Source organism: Canis lupus, chromosome 35, assembly GCF_003254725.2.
Source record: "Canis lupus dingo isolate Sandy chromosome 35, ASM325472v2, whole genome shotgun sequence".
Classification (NCBI taxonomy): Eukaryota; Metazoa; Chordata; class Mammalia; order Carnivora; family Canidae; genus Canis; species Canis lupus.
Window position 1 is genome coordinate 17,535,724 of NC_064277.1, and position 20,551 is coordinate 17,556,274.

General features: G+C 38.7%; 1 long non-coding RNA gene across 1 annotated transcript in view; it reads left to right on the forward strand.

Annotated features, from left to right (window-relative positions):
* Window positions 1–20,551, forward strand: part of LOC125754381 (uncharacterized) — a 70,184-nt gene that overhangs the window by 20,861 nt on the left and 28,772 nt on the right. The window contains exon 2 of the long non-coding RNA XR_007408383.1: window positions 15,196–15,242. This is a non-coding gene — a long non-coding RNA (uncharacterized LOC125754381). The remainder of the gene's footprint in view (window positions 1–15,195; window positions 15,243–20,551) is intronic.

The window sequence follows — 20,551 nt, forward strand, 5'->3', positions numbered from 1 at the left end:
TATTTTTTTCAGTTTGATCTTCTGATTCTTTCAGGTATACAAATATATCATTTAATTTAACATTTTTAAAAAGATTTTATTTATTCATGAGAGATACAGAGAGACAGAGATATAGGCAGAGGGAGAAGCAGGTTGCCCACAGGAAGCCTGATGCAAGACTCAATCCCTGGACCCTGAGATCATGTCCTGAGCTGAAGGCAGTCACTCAACCACTGAGCCACCCAGGCATCCCTTTAATTTTTTTTATTTTTCAATATTTCATTTATTTGAGAAAAAGCAAGTGTGCAAGAGTGAGGGGGGAGGGAAGAATGGGAGAAAGAGAGAGAACCCCAAATACATCTCACACTGAGTATGGAATCAGAGTCAGGGCTTGATCTCATGACTCTGAGATCATGACCTGAGCCAAAACCAAGAGACGGAGTTGGACACTTAACCCACTGAGCCACCCAGGTGTCCTACAAGTATATCATTTTAAAACAGTGGTAATTTTGCCTTCTTTTTTTCCCATAATTATGCTTTCAACAATGTTTAATTGTATGTGTATATGAGAATAGTAGAGTTAATAGCAGAAATTACTAATTATTACTATTCTTGACTTTTATATGACTGATTCCAGAGATTCACTATTATTCATGAAGTTGGTATATTCTTCAGTTTAAATGTTTATTGTTATGGGAATATCTTTCCACCAAACACCTTGTTGGCATGTTGAGATAATAATGTATTTTTCCATTGGCCTTTTAATATGGTGAATCTCCTTGATACATTTTCTAACAATGAACTATTGTTGTATTCCTGACATGATCATCACTTAGTAATGATTTATTAGTTATTCTTTTAGTGTATTGCTAGAGTCAACTTTTTAATATTTTATTTATATTTCTTTTCCTTTATGAATGAGATTGGGCTTTGTCCAATGCTTGATATATACCAACATATAATTCAAATACACAATACTTTTGTCGCTGGTTAACATTAACACTCCTTCTTCCAATTTTTTGTCTCCCCCCCCCAAAAAAAAAACTTTGTGTCAGGCAGTGTGTTGAGCAAGAGAAATTCAAAGACAAATATGTTCTGGTTTCTGTCTTGGAGGAACACACTGTTTAGTAGGGGAGAGACACAAGGAAACAGATATTTACAAAATGGTGTGAAAGTGTGATAGCAAAAGCATATTCCAGATAGTCTGGGAGTACAAAGGAGAATGTTTTTGGCATTTGTATGGCCAAAACATTTGGTTGGTGAGAAAATATTTGTTGAATTGAACTCACCTTGTTTAGAAGAGGATTTTTAGTAGAAGATTTATAGGGCCATTGACTTTTTTATATTATTGATAAATAAAAGAGTAAGAGCCAAGTTCTTTCCTCAGAGAAGAGTGAATTAGAGAACCAGAAGGTAGACCTGATTTTACTGTATCTTTCTTTTTCATAATCAACACCTGCAGTTTCAAATGGAATCTTCTTTTTGCCTTCATGAATTTGTTATGAGTCATAGTTTCTGAATTGTTTCCAAACCCTTTGCCCAAATCAAGTAAACATGGCTATGCTATGAGTTCCAGAAAAAATTTCAGAGTCATTTAATCTGTAGGTAGTTTGAATCCCAGGAAAAATTACCATTAATTTTTACCCTTTAATTATTAGAAATTATTTAAAAGAAAGGATTAACAAGTTCTTAATTCCTCTATTTATTTTTTTCTTATTTATCAACCATACTTTATATTTTCTTGTTTCTAGTATTCTTTTTTCCACTGGTCACATTACAGGGAAGAGGAGGGGAGAAAGGAACAGACATGGATTAGTCATCTATACTGTGCTCTACATTGCAGGAGAGTTCACAGCAACTCTCGAGGGACGTGTTCTTATCCTTATTTTCTCAGCTACACAGAGGCTTTAGGTAACTTACTCATGGGCACATATTTTAGTTAAGGTGAGGCTAGAATTCTAATTGAAGTCCAAAGACTACTGCCTTTCTACCATACCACAGAAGGGATTTGCTTTTAGAATGATATATTTCTATGTATTTATGACATACTCGCAACTTCATGCAGGCCTAATAATTATTAAAAAGATAAACATATAAGAACTCTTGGATAGTTTGATAAAAATGTGTAACAGGCTTTTATCTCTGGAGACTCTTGATTCAGTTAATCACTTGTGGTACCTTGCAATCTGCTTCTCTAAGAAGTTCCTCGGGTGATTCTGATGCCTCGTCAGCTTTGGAAGTGAGAAGTTTATGCTGTTGTCTTCCAATGGTAGAAATTATGTTGAGGATCTGAACCCATTAGTGCCTCTCAGCATTATTGTGGTCTTGGAGTTCATCCATATCATAAACACTGAAATAAAGAAAGTGAATGTCCCTTATGGAAGAAGGTACTGACTTCCCACACCATCTGATCTTTATGGATGAACTCTAATGTAAAGATATTATTTCTTAATTGATACCATCTTTTTCTAGAACAGCTCTTTTCAACCCTTGTTAGACATAAGAATGGCAATGCCTCAGCCCCAAACCAGACCAATTTAATTGGAAACTCTGGGGTAGAGTCTGAGCTGAAATGTTTTTAAAGTACTGCAAATGACCTTAATGTAGTCAGGGTTGAGGATACTCTTTCTTCAAGTAGGATAAATTGTGTTCAAGTATTAGCCATTTTTTTTCTTCTGGAAATAGGGAAAAATCCTAATTTTAAATGTTGAGTATTTGCTTTTTAAAAATTGTGCATACTTAAGGCATATAACATGAGAACTAATTAGATATTCATATATATAATGATTACTACAATCATGTTAACATATCTTCTCACATAGTTACTTTACCACCTTTTAATTTATTTTTTGATGACAGCACCTAAAATGTACGGTCTTAGAAAATTTCCAGTATTCTACAATATTATTAGTTATAGTCATCATGCTGTATATTAGTTCTCCAGACTTACTCATCCTACAAAACTATCATTTTGTATTCTCTGATCAACATCTGTCCATTTCCCTCACCTCCCCATCCCTTGTAATCAATGTTCTAGTCTCAGCTTCTGTCAATGTTCTAGTCTGCTGCTGTGTATTTGACTTTTTTCTTTTCTTTTCTTAGATTCCACATAGAAATGAGAATGCAATTTTTGTTCTTCCTGTGTCTGGTTGATTTCATTTAATATCATATACTCCAGGGTCAGCCATGTTGTTGCAAATCCAGGATCCCCTTTTTAAATGTTGAATTTATATTAAATATTAATTAAAATATATAAAATATAAACATAAATATAAATATTTTCTTTATCCATTCATCTGTCGGGGGTGTTTAGCTTGTTTACATATTTTCTTTTATTTGTTTGCACTACTGACATTTTAAATATTAAAGGAGCCAAGGTAAAAAGTAATGTGTCTGACATGGGCATGTGTTCTCATCAACTTTACTCATTTGAACTTAACACAAAAACACACTCATACTTTTATACGTTTAAGAATGTGTCTTAGGTTTTTAGGTAACCTGGAGGTAATTGTAAATGGCTCTATAAGGAAAATAAAGTTTATAACTGCTAACAGAAGCTTAAACTAATCAGTTTTCTCCCACTTGTATATTCTACGAGTTGTTCATGCCAACTTTGGGTCAGGCACTGTCCTGGGTTCTTAGGGTACAACTGAGAACACAGTTCTTGTCTTCATGGCTTTGTAATAAGTAACATTTTCACTTTCTGCCTCCATCTCTAGGTTACTCATGATCATTCTGAGAGGGTTGGCAGGTTGGAAAACTGGGACTATCATTCTTATTTCCTGAGTTTCAGATTTGGGACAAAGATCATGGAATTACACTGACTCTTAAAATGAAGTGTTTGAGGCCACTTAGTTATGTGAATAAAATTTATTATTTTTATGTTTTATTTCACACCTGTTGACTACGCATCAAAGAGAAACTTGGATGGCTTATGTTTTCAATGATATTTGAAGATAGTAATGCTAATTGTGGTATTTTCCAAGCAATTCAAACATTCTTCTGTTCATTTCTAAGTATTGTAAATACCCTTTTGTAACACAAAATTCCCATTAATAACCACTGAAATGTCATTTTTTCCTAACCTTTCTTTCTTGAAAGTTTGAGTTCTGCTATTGACTCAATTTTTTTTAATGCCCTGAGGATTTCCCTTCATTAAAAATAAAAAGGCCACTGAACAAGAATGGTATTGTTTCTATGAATAGATGTGGCAAAAGAATAAAGTCAATGTTAAGATTATCATTCTTGTCAATATCCTTTCAGTTATATTTTGTAGACCAAAGTGAGGGTGAAGGCCAGGGAAAGGCTGGAAGGCATAATAAGTATAGGCATTCTTTTTTGGCTCAAGATAATTCAAGCCCAACTAGAGCAAGATTTTGACCTAAAAAAGAAATTTTTCTGAGAATAATCTCCTTAGGCAAAGATAACCCAACAAATGATACCAAAAAGCTTTTTACATTATGTGAGAGTGGAGATATAGTTGAAAAAAAATGAGAATCTTTTCTCTGAAATGGTCTTGGTATTTTTACTCCTTGGAAGCCCATTTGTGTGCCTGTGTTAGTTTTCTTTCTCCTTTTACTGATAACAATATCATTAAAAATTAAACTCAGAACTTCTATGGAGGATGCTTTTGTTGAGTTATGAAAGGTAAAACGTCTCCTATTCTGACAGGCTTTAGATAGATGCTTCTAAAATAAAGTATTTTGAATACATACAAAATGTTTAATTGATTTTGTGTTAGTGTTGACTTTTATGATAAAAATACTATTTCTCAATTCTTGTTCAAAGAGGAAACACCTATTTGAAGTTTTTGCCCTCCATTTATTGAAAACTAATTTCAAAAATTATTCAACCACTAATCACGTTTGTTGAAACTGATCAACCGGTCTACTGGCTTAAATTTCCATATATCGGGATCCCTGGGTGCCACAGCGGTTTAGCGCCTGCCTTTGGCCCAGGGCGCGATCCTGGAGACCCGGGATCGAATCCCACATCGGGCTCCCGGTGCATGGAGCCTGCTTCTCCCTCTGCCTGTGTCTCTGCCTCTCTCTCTCTCTCTCTCTCTCTCTCTGTGACTATCATAAATTAAAAAAAAAATTTCCATATATCTTTTACTTCCACAGTATGACTTTTAAAAAGACTGAAGCAGGGACACATGGGTGGCTCAGCGATTGAGTGTCAGCCTTTGGCTCAGGGCATGATCCTTGAGTGCCAGGATCGAGTCCCACATTGCGCTCTTTGTGTGGAGCCTGCTTCTCCCTCTGCCTGTGCTCTGCCTCTCTTTCTCTGTCATGAATAAATAAATAAAATCTTAAAAAAAAAGACTGATAGTTTTTTTGATATGGCCACAGTGAAATGTTCTGTAGGAAGGAATGATCAATTGTAGCAGGACATACAAGGAACTATAAGGTAGGACTCTTCCAATATTCCTTGAGATTTCCTTTTATCCATCCTCATTTAATACCATGACATTTTCTCAGCATGGACCCTGCAGACAGAGGTGACTACATATTCAACCTCTATTCCAGATTCACACCCTGAAGGGAAAAGAAATGCTGTACAAATAGGTTGAACCTCAGGTTTGCTTTGAGAGAGTGAAAGTTTACATTTGTCAGAGCAAAATGAAGGAGCATGGTAGAAGGCGAGCACTGGGTGCTCGGGAGTTGAGTGCCACCGCCCCCAGTCTAATGGGTAATAGAGTCATTAATTCTGCTGATTAACTTGGCCTTGGGGTTCATGGAAATGACATCCACCTCTTTTTTTTTAAGCTCAAACTATGGAACGAGGGAACATAAAAAAACAAGCTAATTAGAGAGAAATCAGGAGAAAAGACGCAGAGAGGAAAGAAAGACAGTTTGAGCATTAATGAGACTTGTTTGGGGAGAGAATGTGACAGGCTCTTCAAAAGCATTATTGTCAAATGTGTCACCATTTCATAGATGGCGAGAGCTACCTTTGAGCTTCATGCTGATAGTTAATGATTTGAAACTATAAAAAGATTGAAAAGGTAAAAGGGAAAATGTCAGACTCAACTGGATTTTAATGAGCTTTCTTCTTTTCTTTTTCTTTCTTTCTTTCTTTTTTTTTTTTTTCAAGGAAAACCGCCTGAAAAGTAGAGAAAGTTTGTGTTCTTTCTATCCCTCACTCTCTGGATTCACATTTATTTCTTAAATATAGTGGGCAAAAGAACAGTGGGAGAGATATATCAAAGGTTGACACTGAAAGATCTGGGATGTTTTACTTTTCTGAGAAGATGGTTGGCAGTGAGAGCAGTGCAGGGGTTTGAATGACAACAATAAGGAGAGATTGATGGAGGAGATGGCAATAGTGCTTGTTTGTTTTTTGGGGACGTGCTGAGCAGAAGCTATCTTCACACTGTGAAATGTAACAAAGAAATCCAAAGTGATTACGCAGGTTCATTTGTCAGTATCACTGCTCCAGCTATTGCTATGTGCAACAATGAGATGACAAGGCATTTATTGCTGATGGTTGGTTATTAGTCGCATTATAGGAAACATTAGAGCAGAGTAGGATACATAGACCAGGGAGACAATAGCTTTCTGGGCTCTGAACTCAGCAGGGTAGCCTTGTCATTAAATTTGGTAGTGCCAATTTAATTTTTTTTAAAAAAAAATAAACTGGAAAGAAACTTTGAAAATGAATTCTGTAACCCCATTTTTACCTTAATAGTAACTGTCAGGATTTCGCTCCCTGGGCTCTCAGTTCTGAGTTAGTAAGCTGAGCACATATAGGAGGCTCACATATTTTCAACAGAATTGAATGCTAGTGGGAAAATCAGAACCAAATTTCAGTTCTTTTTAGGTGATTTTCTTGTGGTCCTTGAAACATTAAATTCTGATTATGGTATAGAACCTATGAACAGATTACTAATCAGGTGGCAGGGTCAAACCAATTGCCTTACTTAATGAGTTTCTGATGAATTCCTTTCTGAAATAAGACACCTAAATTGCTGATTTGAAAGTGGTAGGCCAGCTCACTCACTGCAAAGCAAAGAGGCTGCATGTAGAAGAGGGACCTGAAATCTTTTTTGTTCTTTCAAAGTTCATTGTCCAGTACCGACTGATGCAAATAGTTCTGGACTCATTGTGAGCATGTATGTGTGCTTGTTATGTCCACACATGTATTTTTTGGTCCAATTACCTGTAGAAAGATTGTAAGCAGAATAGAGGAAGAAAAAGAACGGAGATTAAAACAACTAACTGATGATCTTAAGGGCACAGGGGATTAAAAAATTAAAAATCTCTGCACAGCAAAGGAAACCATCAATAAAAGTAAGAGACAACCTACTGAATGGGAGAAGATACTTGCAAATGACGTACCCAACAATGGGTTAGTATCCAAAATATATGAAGAGCTTATACAACTCAACACCAAAACCCCACATAATCCAATTAAAAAATGGGCAGAAGCCATGAACAGACATTTCTCCAAAGACATCCAGATGGCCAACATCACTCAACATCAAAGAAATGCACATCAAAACCACAATGAGATATCACCTCACACTTGACAAAATGGCTAAAATAAACACAAAAAACAAATGTTGGCAAGGATGTGGAGAAAAAGGAACTCTCATGCACTGTTGGTGTAAATGCAAACTGGTACAGACACTTTGGAAAACAGAACGAATATTCCTCAAAACATTTAGAAATAGAAGTACACTATAATCCAGTAATCACACTGCTTGGTATTTACCCAGAGGATACAAAAATTCAAAATATATGGGTACCTCTATGTTTATCACAGCATTATTACAATTGCCCGTTTACGGAAGCAGCCCAAGTAGCCATCAATAGATGAATGGATAAAGAAGATATGGTATTTATACACAATGAAATATTACTCAGTCAAAAAAAAAGAGAATGAAATCTTGGCATCTTGCAATAACATGGATGGATCTAGAGGGTTCTAATGCTAAGTGAGATAAGTCAGAGAAAGACAAATACAATATGAGTTTGCTCAGATGTGGAATTTAAGAAGCAAAACAAAGAAAAAAGGACAAACCAAGAAACTAAACTACAGAAAACAAACTGGTGGTTATCAGAGGAGAGGTGGTTGGGGGGATGGGTGAAACAGGTGATGGGGATTAAGAATGCACTTATCATGATGAGCAATAAGTGATGTATAGAACTGTTGATTCACTCTATTGTACACCTGAATCTAATATAACTATGTTAACTCTACTAGAATTAAAATAAATCAATCTGAGACCAGTCCAAATAGTCAAAATTACTAAGAGAGTTCGGCTCTTGGGTAAGTGGAGGCCTAGAGGTTTAAATAAACCTGACCATGGTTGTAGTCATTATCTGCTTTAAAACTAGAAGCCTAGATATATATTTCAGAACCTCTCTGATTTCTGCTCCAGGCAACTAGGTATACACTCATTAGATTTAAGTGGCTTTCTTCCATACTATTGTGGATCATTTAAATAAATTTTCTGCAATGGCAAGCAAGATGGAAGCCCCTGAGGCCTCTCCTTTGGTGCTGGGCATGAACAACGTTCTACGTGAAGCACGGACGATATTGTTACAAAGTTTATTGGAGGAAATATGGGTTGGTTCCAGCTGGAAAGGGTGTTGTTTCTTCAGGATTGCCATTTCCCTGAGGGCTTAGTTAGGAATTTCCTTTTTAAGAAGCCTTTCCTGATCCCTAAGAGCTGTGTTAAGTATCTCTCCTTTGTGCTTTTCTGTCATTGCACTTGGCACATTTTATTAAAATTTGTCATTCGCATGGCTGCTCTTTTCTATTTGAGGGTAACATATTAAGAAAAGATGTAAGTAAACGTCTTTAGTTAGTAGATAAATCCAAATAAAATAGAAAGTAGAAATAAATCTATCACATACATATATATATAATTTTGTTCTTTATCTTTTTTTAAAAGGATTTATTTTAGAGACAGCATGAACTGGGGGAAGAGCAGAGGGAGAACAAGAGAGAGAATCTTCAAGCAGACTCCCTGCTGAGCATGGAGCCCCCCATATGGGGCTCGATCCCAGGACCCTGAGATCATGACCTGAGCCTGAAATCATGGGTCAGTTGCTTAACTGACTGAGTCACCCAGGCACGCCTGTTCTTGATCTTTTTAAACTTCTCTTAAACTTCTCTTCTCTCCCCTCTGGTCTTATTCAGAGAGTCTTGGAGACCGTATACATGTTCCCTGCACCCTCTTCCCTGCCAGCCATTCACTTTAATGAGACCTCTAAGTCACCAAACAATGTATTTGTAAGGACAAAATTTAATCCTTCATTAGTATCTTGTCTCTCAATACCATGCTATCAAATATTTTGAGAATATTTGTTGAGGAGAGAAAATACTTAATTTCAAAGCAATCACGATTGGTTCCTCTAGGGAAGACAGAGGCCAAAACATTGCTTCCTTTTTTTAGTTCTTTCATGGAGTTTTAAATAAGTTCTTGTCTTTCTTGAGTGACACGGGTATTATAAGCTACCACTCCCTTCATGTATCATTCCATTAAATTGTTCACAGCAATCAATCCAGGTCAGCTAGGCAGGACAGGGTCTTTAATTCCTGTTGTACAGATGAGCAAAGTGAGGTTCACGGAGTGTCTGGTCCAAGGGCAGGTGAGCAGGCAGGCAGCTGCTGAGCAGTGGGACTGATACTCAACACTTAATCTTTCTGATCCAGGACTGGTGGTTATTCCAATCCAGACACCAAAATGAGCTCTCCAGTTTGCCACAAGCTTCCTGTATGTTATGGTACTATTATTGCATCAGGAACTCCTCAGAAAACCACACTACATAAATGAATGTTGAACTGTTTTTTTTTTTTTTAAATGGCTATTCCTAAAGGTAGACAAGCTCTTTCTGTGAGAGCCATACAGATGTTAAAGGCACATGCGTAACAGAAATGACACTTGATTTAGGAGGAGCTCAGTAGGGTTGAATATAAAGCTGTATATGATTTCACTTCAAAGAATAACCAAAAAATATTTTCTAAAAGTAGTTTTAAAAGAAAAATACCATCTACCATCAGAAATAGAGTGTCTTAATGACACAGGGGCTAAGCAAACTGCCGGTGTATGTATGAGTATGGGTATGTGTCTGTGTGTATGTGTGTTTTTGTGGCATATAAGGTTTGCCAAATTTTTGCCAGTGGTGCTAAATACGAGAGTTATTGAGCAATCACAGTGAGAGTTCTAGGGCTCTACAGCTGGAATCTGTGCAGGTGCAGCTTTCTGGTTGCTGGCCCGCGTTATTTTGCAATACTGCTGGCAGTAACCACTTTTAAATAGAAACATGATTGCACTTTATTTTAATATTTCTCTTTTCTATTTTTTCCCCCTACTGTAAATCAATCCTTCTCTGAGCCTAAAGTCCTTGCCAAGGTGTTGGGTAACAGAGTAAGCCCACCGGGTTGAGCCTGTTTTCAGTGCTTGGAAACACACTGGGTAAGTTGCCTGCAGTTGGTGGAGCACACATGATGGAGCGAGAACATGTTAGCCACAGAAAGCAAACTTTTCCTAAGCTTTTGTGACATTTGGAGATGGTCCATTTCACTGTTTCAGAGACCATGGGAGGTAGCAGGCATATGTCCACTATGTGACCAAATTAAGAATGGCCCCTTCTTCTGGTTGGCTCTCTTGCCCTGTAGGTTCTAGGAAGATTCTGTGCTAAATTAAGTTCTTGGGAATCAAATAGCTCACTCTGCAGAATAATAATTGAAGTAGTTTACACTTAAGTAAAGCTTACTCTGTGACAGACCATTCTTCTAAAGACTTTACATATCTTGATTCATTTAATCTTCAACTCTCTAAGGAAAGTACTGTTCTTTTGTGTGTGTGTATACATTTAGTTTTATTGTAATAGAGCAACTTGTACATAACATTTAAAATGGAGCATCATCTTTCCTTTCCAGTGAAACAAAAAGTTTAAAAATAGGAACAAAATTATAATAGAGACTGTCAATTCCAAATAAGGTCCCATAGGTTCTGCTGATCCTTCCATCAAGTGGGAAGTGGCAGGAGAGAGTTTTATTTTAAAAGTGTCATCTTAAACTGCAAGGATGTCCATTAAATTTCACAAATGTGCCAAAGGAGAAACCATGTTGTCAAAATGCCCACTTGACCCACCAAGACATCTCAAACCCACTCTTTGCTGACCTTCTATAACCCCATTTTTAAAAAGTTTTTTTTTTAAACAAGACAAAGTATGTACATATCGGTAAATGCTAACTGTCCTGATTCACGTAGAGACACAGTGTAATCTCTGAGCCCAACATACAGAGAAAGAGGAAAACTAGAATTCTAGACACTACTACATAGGGGCCTCACACCCTCCAGCTTCTAGCAGAACTAAGGGAGCAGAAGGTTTTCCTTTTTTTCACCACAGACAACAGTGGTGTTGATTCCATCAAGTTTTTGTTGAGACAGGAAGGGATAAAAAATAAATTTGGAACAGAAAGGGGCAGAGACTCTTTTCTCACTGTATTCTGCTCAAGGTATTTCTTCCTCAAATAAGTTGAGAACCATGGTATCAAGGGAGAAAAAAGAGACTTCGAAAACTAAGGTGAATGAGCAAAAGAGGAAGAAAAAAAAAAGACTGCAACTTGCTCCTGGAGACTGGAGAAAATCAGAAAAGGAAGGTTGGAATCCATCCGTGTTCCATGACTCATCTTCTCCTTCATCCGTCTCTCCTTCTTCATCAATATCTTCCAATCCTTATTCTTTTTGAAAAAAGTATTTATTAGAGAAAAAATAAAAGTATTTATTAGAGCGAGTGAGAATGGGTGGGGCGGCCGAGGGAGAAGGAGAAGCAGACTCTGCTTCTCCCTGTCAGCAGGGAGCCTGACACAGGGGTCAATCCCAGGACCCTGAGATCATGAGCCAAAATCAAGTGTTGTATGTGTAACCAACTGAGTCACCCAGATGTCCTCAATCCTTATAGGATTTTACATATGGAAAAACTGAGGTAAGAAGAAGTTTAATTTGTCGAAGGACACATACTAAGTAGAGCAGTTGGGATTTGAGCACAGAGAATCTAACATCAGGTCTGCATTCTGAACCGCTGCGCTATACACATTTCATGTTGGAAGCTTGAGGCTACTTCATTTCATAGCCAAGATCATGCTGCCCGCCCCCTCTCTTCATGCTCTATTTGTGTGCACAGATCTGTCTCCCCACCTGGACACTGAGCTGCATAAAGGGTAAGGAATCATTTTTTAATCTCTATATCTCTCCTTGCCGCTGAAAACTGGACTTTTCTATAGTAAGTATTTCATAAGATACACAAAGCAGACATTTCAAGGATTTGAGAAAATCATGCACCAAAATGCTTGACAATGCTGCAGAAGACCAAAATAATTAAGAGATTTCTCTTAAAGACTTAAAACGCAGTAAATTCAGCATAAAAAGAATTATCCAGTGTGTCAATTTGGGACATTTTCCCACAGGACCAGGACTCATGTAAAGTTTCTTGCCTGGTCTTAGACCTAATTAAGATCTCTATTCTTTGTAACATGAATGTAAGCACATTGTTTTTATGCAGGAGGAAGCATCCTTAGCAATTTTCCTTGGTGTTGGACAATATAATCCTTGTTTTTGAAATAATCCCTGTCCTCAGCTAGTTCCTTGGCTTCACCCTATAACCACATCTTCACTTAGTTCTTTAGAACAAATCCAAATGACCCATAACAGACTGTGTATTTTACACAACAGCTAGTTCTTCTGCTGGTTCTATCACTCTAAGCATAAACTGACACTATTTTCCTACTGATTGTAGCCGGATGGTGCTATGAAGAGGTCATCAGGCTTGCCTTTTGCTTGTAAGCCATTTGAGATGCCAAACTTTTTTTTTTTAAAGCCTGTTTCTTTCACCCTTGCATATAATTTTATAATTGCAAAGTACTCACCCCAAAGCAAAGGTTAAACATGGAAAGTTTTCCTTAAGCCTGTAAAAGCAAAGCAATGAATCAGGAGTTAAGAGTTAGTGATTTTAGTGCCACATTTTCCAGTGATTAGCTATGTGGCTGACTAGCTGGGTGACCCTGAAGAGATTGAAAGATACGTTTTTTTAATAAAAGGAAAGAGGGGGAATTAGAGAATATATTTTCAATTCTCTTCTTTTAGTCTGGTCTCCAGATGATAAGGAGTCAGTCCCTTTTCTCTGGACCTGCATCATCTTCACTTTCCACCAAAGATCTAGGATGGGAATGAAACTACATCAGAGAATGTAATCTTTGATCTTTTGTAAGTGAGGAATATAAGCCTTGTAGTTGAATGTTTTGATGAAACTTTGAAACTTTCAGGTAGGTTTTCATATGTGCACATTTACCTTTTGGATTTTGGATTTTAGAGCACCAGAAGTTGACCTAAGAATTAGAATTTACTAGGAGGTTTCTTCCTGGCGCACCTGGGTGGTGCATACCGTTAAGAGTTTGACTCTTTGTTTAGGCTCAGCTCGTGATTTCAGGGTCATGAGCGTGGAGTCTGCTTGAGATCCTACCCACCCTCACTCCTCTCTCTGCCCCTCCTGCTCATGCTCTCTCTCTCTCTCTCTAAAATAAATCTTAAAATGTTTCTTCCTCCACAGGTGACTTTTTGAATGATCTCAAGAATCCATGCTTACGGTTGCTAAGGATCCTTCTAACTCTGTTTCCTTGAAGCTATACAAATACCACTCTCACCCCATCTTGCAAACTGACACTATTTACCTTCACATGTTATTCTTCACTTGCTACTCAAAGCTTGACTGTCACCCAGCACCATCAGCATCACCTGGGAGCACGTTAGAAATTCAGAACTACCAGGTCGCCTGGGTGGCTCAGTCAGTTAACTGTCTGCCTCCTGCTCAGGTCATGATCCTGGGGTCCTGGGATTGAGCCCCACGTTGGGCTCCCTGGTCAGTAAGGAGCCTGCTTCTTCCTCTCCCTCTGCATCTCCCTCAGCTCGTGCTCTCGCTCTCAAATAAATAAATGAAATCTGGAAACAACAACAAAACTCAGACCCATCAAATCAGAAACTGAAGTTTAACAAAACCCCCAGGTAACTCAGGTACATATTAACGTTTGAAATACACAGCTCAAAAATCACTGAGATTCTTGTGAGTGCCTTTTAAGATACCAGCGTCTGTTTAATGTGGTGCTACCTGAATCAAAATGTATTGGTATACAGTTGACCCTTGAACGATGGTGGGTGTTAGGTATACTAATCCACACACAGGTGGAAATCTGTTTGTAGCTTTTGAGTCCCTAAAATGACTCTATTTTGACCAGAAGCTGTAGAAGACCCTAAGGAGTTGAATAACACATTTTGCATGTTATATGTATTATATACTATAATTCTCATAGAAGTGGGCTAGAGAGAAAATGCTATTAAGATCATAAAGAGAAAATTCATGTACAGTATTGTACTGTATTGAGGAAAACAATCTGCATATAAGGTGACTGGTGGAGTTCAAACCCGCACTGCTCAAGGGCCAAATGTACTAGAAACTCAGATCCTTGGGTGTAATTCCACCACGAAAACAGAGTATGCATGATAGGGGAGAGAGGGTCTAGCATTATTTTCAACATAGATTAGGATGCTGATTTCTTAAGTCAGCACAGGCTCACAGCAAAATTTGGGCTTTGATTCATTAGGAATTAATTGACTCGGTTGCACATAGAGACATCTAAGAAGGTAGAAGTGTGGAGGCCAGCTGTGTCATGAGGCCAATAACATGATCTGATGCTTTGTAGGGAAGGTTAGAGCTGAAGAACCATTTAAAATTTATGTGGCAATTAGGGGCCATTATCACCCCTCCCCCTTGTCGTAAAACGTTTGTTTATCAACTAACCTTGTAGGACATTATTACATTCCCTCTCTTGTGAACCATAGGGTGTGTTTTGACTCCACTGCTCAATGAGGGAAGAACAATGGAAAAGCTGCTTCTTAGCAGATGGGGTCTTTTCTTTGGTGTCTTCCTGCCTCTAGTTCCAGATTTTACCTTTCTTTTGCTTTTTTTGTCTTCACTATATCAGTTAGTTTCTGTTGGTGCTCCTGAGCTCGGAACCTGGGTGTCCAATGCTTGGTGTGTGTTTTTTCCTCTCCCACCTCTTGTCTTCCTCCACACCTAAAACCTGCCTTCTGTCTTCTCTAAAATTGTGCCATGTTACATGATTCACAAGGCTAGAGGATATTTTTTCTCTGGAATATCTAAATTGTAGCAACAGTAGCAACAAAATTCTGTTTCTTTCCAGGTACTTGTCTCTGCTGAAGCCCTTCAGACATCCGTGTGGGTGAGTGGGTGAGTAGAGGTGACAATACTAAGGGGAGGGTGATATAGCCTGTTTGAAATGTCTCTGACTCCCTCTGCCTGGGTGTTACCCCTTTGTACTCAGCCTGTGCATCTGATCTAGCCACAGACAGGATGGGAAACTAGCTTCACAAAACCTTCACTGGAAAGCAGTGGAAGTAAAAGGAACATTGTGTTCATGTTGAAGATGGTCCCTGAAGATCAATGGACTTGTGTCCTGAGCACATACACTCAGTATGCGCTAAGGTCATTAAGCAGAGAGACTGGGGTGAGGACGTCAGCCTCCCAGGAAGCTGGTGAATGAGCCTGAGCAGCAGTTCAGAGCCTATGGGCATAGACTCTGCCACTCCTCTGACCACTGCTGAGCTTAGTGTGAAGCTCAGGGATCAGGTGAATGTTCATCATTTCCATTAATGACCTAGAGATGGTTGGGGTATGCTTGGTTCTATTTTCCTCTTTCATCCACAGCAGGAAAGGGGCTCTTGGACCTGGCCAAACCCTTTCTTGTGTGGGCAGCACATTGGCGTGTTCCACTCCCATACAGGTACTCCGGGATTCATGGAGATAGGCTGCACCTGCTCTTCTTGTGGCCACGTGGCCTCCAGTAAGTTTGTAACCTTGGGTAGATTGATTGGGATCTTAATCTAATCGTACAGTGGAACTGTGTTTGTGGCTTTTGCCTGCCATCCTGTGGACCATCTGATGTGCTGAAACCTTTAGTCTTGGAAGACAGTTCTTTAGCCACGTGTGTGACAAATTTCCCAAATTCTGATGTCTATGGAGCGTTCATACCATGTTGAGTAATGTCTGAATTACTTGACCTAGGTGCCATATGGTAAGTGTTACCTTCCGCATTTGACAATTAAAGAAACAGATTGACAACCTTGCCTGGAACCATCAGGCATGGTCAGGTTGTTTTCCTCAGCGAGGCTGTTTCTTCCTTCTGTCCATGCCCTAAACCTTTATGCCGTTTGAACAAGAACATGATTTAATATACCCTCTCTCTGTTGATGTAGAATGTTTCCTTACGATTATGCTATTTACTTTAACACATTACAATAAAAATTCTCAGTCCGCATATTTCAGCTCTCTCCAGAAACAATCTTACTTTAGGTCTTCGCCTGCCCATTTCTGGACACTTCTACAGGTCTGAAAGGGATCAAGAAAGTGGTCTTATGCCACCAGGAACCCTCTCCTTGCTCATTTTTATAAGCAGTTACACCCTTCATCCAAGCTAATAAACTAAATATAGTTTATTTTAAATGGTTCATTTGGCTTGAGGACTACTTGAATATTTTTACTGGATACGTTTCTTAACAAATTTGGAGAAAATAAAGACTGCATTCCCTAGTCAACAAATATTTGAGTTTCTACCTTTTTTTTTTTTTCTTTCTTTTTTTGGTAAGACCCTGTGTTGGGAGCTATGAGGCGTGTGATAACCTGGTCCACCTGGTCTCTGAACAGGTGTGATGGTTAATTTTATGTGCCAACTTGACTGGGCCACAGGTGTGTCTGAAGGTGTTTCTGTATGAGATTAACATTTGAATTGGTAGGCTGAATGAAGTCAATTGCACTCCCTAATATGGTAGGGTATCGCCCAGTCAGTTGAAGATCTGTTGTCTGCTTTGAGTTGGGACATCAGTCTTTTCCTATATTTGGATTTGAATTGAAGACTGAAAACACTGTCTCTTCATGGACCTCAAGCCTGATGGCTTTTGGACTGGGAACTACGCTATCAGCTTTTGTGGTCTCCAGTTTGCCAACTACAGATCTTAGGACTTCTCAGCCTCCATAATCACGAGCCAGTTATATGCAATAAATTTCTTTATCTCTCTCTCTGGAGAACCTTTACTAATATACTAGGTGATACCAAACACACATTTCAAGCTCCAGTTATATTGGAAAATAATCAATAAACATCAGTGTATAAATTAAGGTGTACAGCATGATGGTTGGATTTACATATACTGCACAGTGATTACTGCAGTGGGTTTAGTTAACATCAATCATCTTTTATAGTGACAACAAAAAGAAAATATTTTTTCTTGTGATGAGAACTCTTAGGATTTCCTCCCTTACCAACTTTGCTATGTACATTGTAGCAGTGTTAGCTATGGTGATAATCTTGTATGTGACATCCCTAGTGCCTATTTATCTTATACTTACAAGTTTGTACCTTTTGGCCATCTTCCCCCAGCCCCTCCTCCTCCCACCCATCCCTTCTGGTAACCACAAGTCTGATCTCTTTGGTGTTTTTTTATTTTGTTTTTCAAACACATCTCTTTCTGTGGGAAATATCTATTCTTGGATGCCATTCTCTAAGATAGAGTAGATAAATTCCAAATAGGTTTTGTTTAAGGAATTCTACAGATATGAGTCATTTAATAAGTCCGTCTGAGGAAAAGTGCAGTATCAATAATAATTGGACACACTTCAACCAGTACATTGGACAAGAACCTCTTCATAGTGATCTCTTTGTGAGAGTTGTAACATGTCTGAAAATGGAAGACAGTATTTCCATTGTTTCCTGAGCCTCAAAGGGAAGGAAGATGTTAAATGCCAAGTGCCAGGCCCCAGAGGAACAATCAATGTTGACTAACTCATCGCAGGGCCAAAACTTCTCTGGGTTGGGAAAGATGATTTCATGTGCTTCTGAGTGTGACCATGGCAGAGTTTCTCCATAAGAAACAGAGAAGGAAATGGCGTGTTTTTTTATGGGCCAGGAGGTTGATTTTTCTAATTAGCACAGGCCCTTTGCCTCTAAATCTTCAATCCCATTCTAATATCTTTTATGGCTGAGTGGCACTCATAATATTCACCATTTTAAAGTGGACAATTGAGTGGCATTTAGTGCATTCACAGTGTTGTGAATGCCTAGTTCCAAAAATTTTCATCACCTCAAAAGGAAACCCCGAACCCCTTAAACAAATCCTCTTGGTTCCTCCCTCCCTTCCAATGCCCAGAAACCCTATAGATTTACCTATTCTAATATAGTTTTAAAATAATACTCTTTTTACAAGAAAAAACTAACAGAACACAAGTAACATAATTGAAGGAGTAAATGCAACTTACGGGTGGTTTAGATATTTGTTGTGCATGCAGAATTCTTGGAGAAAGGGCTACCTACGTGAATCTAGCACTTGCAAAGTATGAGATTGTGAGTATTTCTCAATAATGGTGAGCCAGGCAGGCTTTTGTTGAAGCTATTCTGGGAGGTTCCACCAAGGTGCTCCACAGGAAGCAATGCCCTTGGGACTCCTTGCTGGCCACATACTGGCTGCCAGTCAAGTCAGCACATTGCACCCATGGTTTAGTGTCGAATCCCAGCACTTTCCAGCTGTTTGGCTTTTGGTTACTATAGACTGAGAAAGCTGGTAGTGGGTTCTCTCTGAGGACTGCTTTCCATTTCTGACAGAGTCATCTCATGGTCTTTTTTCTCCTTAGTCAGCAGATATCCTAGCTGAGTTTTGGTCAACTATTGGTCTCTCTCTTCTCAGTTTTAAATATTCTATTGAAAATGATCAGGAATTTGCAGAAAGTCATGGGCTTTTGAATGTATGTGGATTCTTTTTTTTTTAATTTTTATTTATTTATGATAGTCACACACACAGAGAGAGAGAGGCAGAGACACAGGCTGAGGGAGAAGCAGGCTCCATGCACTGGGAGCCCGACGTGGGATTCGATCCCAGGTCTCCAGGATCGCGCCCTGGGCCAAAGGCAGGCGCTAAACCGCTGCGCCACCCAGGGATCCCTGTATGTGGATTCTTGATTATGATGAAGTCGTTGCTCTATTTTTCCAAGTGGAGGGAATAGATGGGGATGCCTTTTATCTGCCCTATTGCACACCCCAAGAGTTAGGGGCAATTTATGGTGAGGGGCAATTTTCGAAGAACAAGGATGAGGCTCTTGGGAAATGAGAAGTGCCCACTCTAGCAAATAGTCTCTTGAACATGAGGGAGGGAAGCGAGAATTCTTCATGGATCTGTGGGATGGCCATGGAATGTGTGTGCTTTGTAACTCTTGACTCTCTTCACAGATTTGTACACATGAAAACACCTCCACTTCTTGGTGGGGGAAAGGGCTTCCTGCCTTGTCAGGCTGTGCATGTTATATATACACTCTGCATCTCAAGAGTGTGCTTTTCACATAGAGAACTGTCAGGGGATTCTTCTCCAAATTACTGACTTACTCCTTTCTTTTACCATAGCTAAAACTATAAGAAATTGCATTTGAAAATGGTCATAGGTATTTATAGTCAATTTCTAACCAACTGAAATCTCCTTGTAATTTTTTTAAAGATTTTATTTATTTATGAGAGACAGAGAGAGAGAGAGAGAGAGGCAGAGACACAGGCAGAGGGAGAAGCAGGCTCCATGCAGGGAGCCCAACGTGGGACTCGATCCTGGGTCTCCAGGATCAGGCCCTGGGCTGAAGGTGGTGCTAAATCACTGAGCCACCTGAGCTGCCCTCCTTGTAATTTCTATTTGACTATTTTGGTTCTGTTCTGGACAAAGAGTAAGGCAAGTGGTCCTTCTTCCTTGCCAGCCATTTAGACATAGGAAGACAGAAATCATTTCCTTTAAGGTCTGTTACCGGTGTAGCCTAAACAGTAAAGTTGAAAAAAGTATCACTTCACTCACTGTTCTTCTATCAATGGCAATCAGGTATTGGCTCACTCTTCATGGATAGTCTACTGTAACTTAAAAAAAATCTTCTTTTGTGTATATTGATAATAATATCCCTGGTTTTCCATGAAATTTTACAGCATGTATTTTTATGTATCTCACTGGACATCATAGTAATCCTGAGGCAAGAAGTGTGGATGTTATAAAATGCATCTACCAATAAGGAAACAAAAAATCAGACTCGGTTAGCATCACCAGCACATCCAGCACAAGCTAGAAGGACACAGCCTGAGCCTTCCCTCTTTTTTTTTTTTTTTTTTGTATCATAAAACCATTTTGGGAAACTATACTCCAAGTTAGATCCCCCCACCCACCCACCCCCATCTCACAACTTGTGCATTTAAGTTTCTGGAACTAAATGAAATCTTTGTAAGTTTTAATGACAATCATTTTGCAAGGAGATAACATCAGGAAAAACAGGTCTGTATTTTCCAGAATTCATCTTAAAATTTACTTGAGGAATAACAACACTTGTCTGTCTCTGTCTTCTTTTTTATGTTATTTTCAAAGATTATAAGATTGCAACAAAGATAGTGCCCTTTTTCTAGGAGTCCCTTTCCTTCCTTCCTCCTTCCTTCCTTCCTTCCTTCCTTCCTTCCTTCCTTCCTTCCTTCC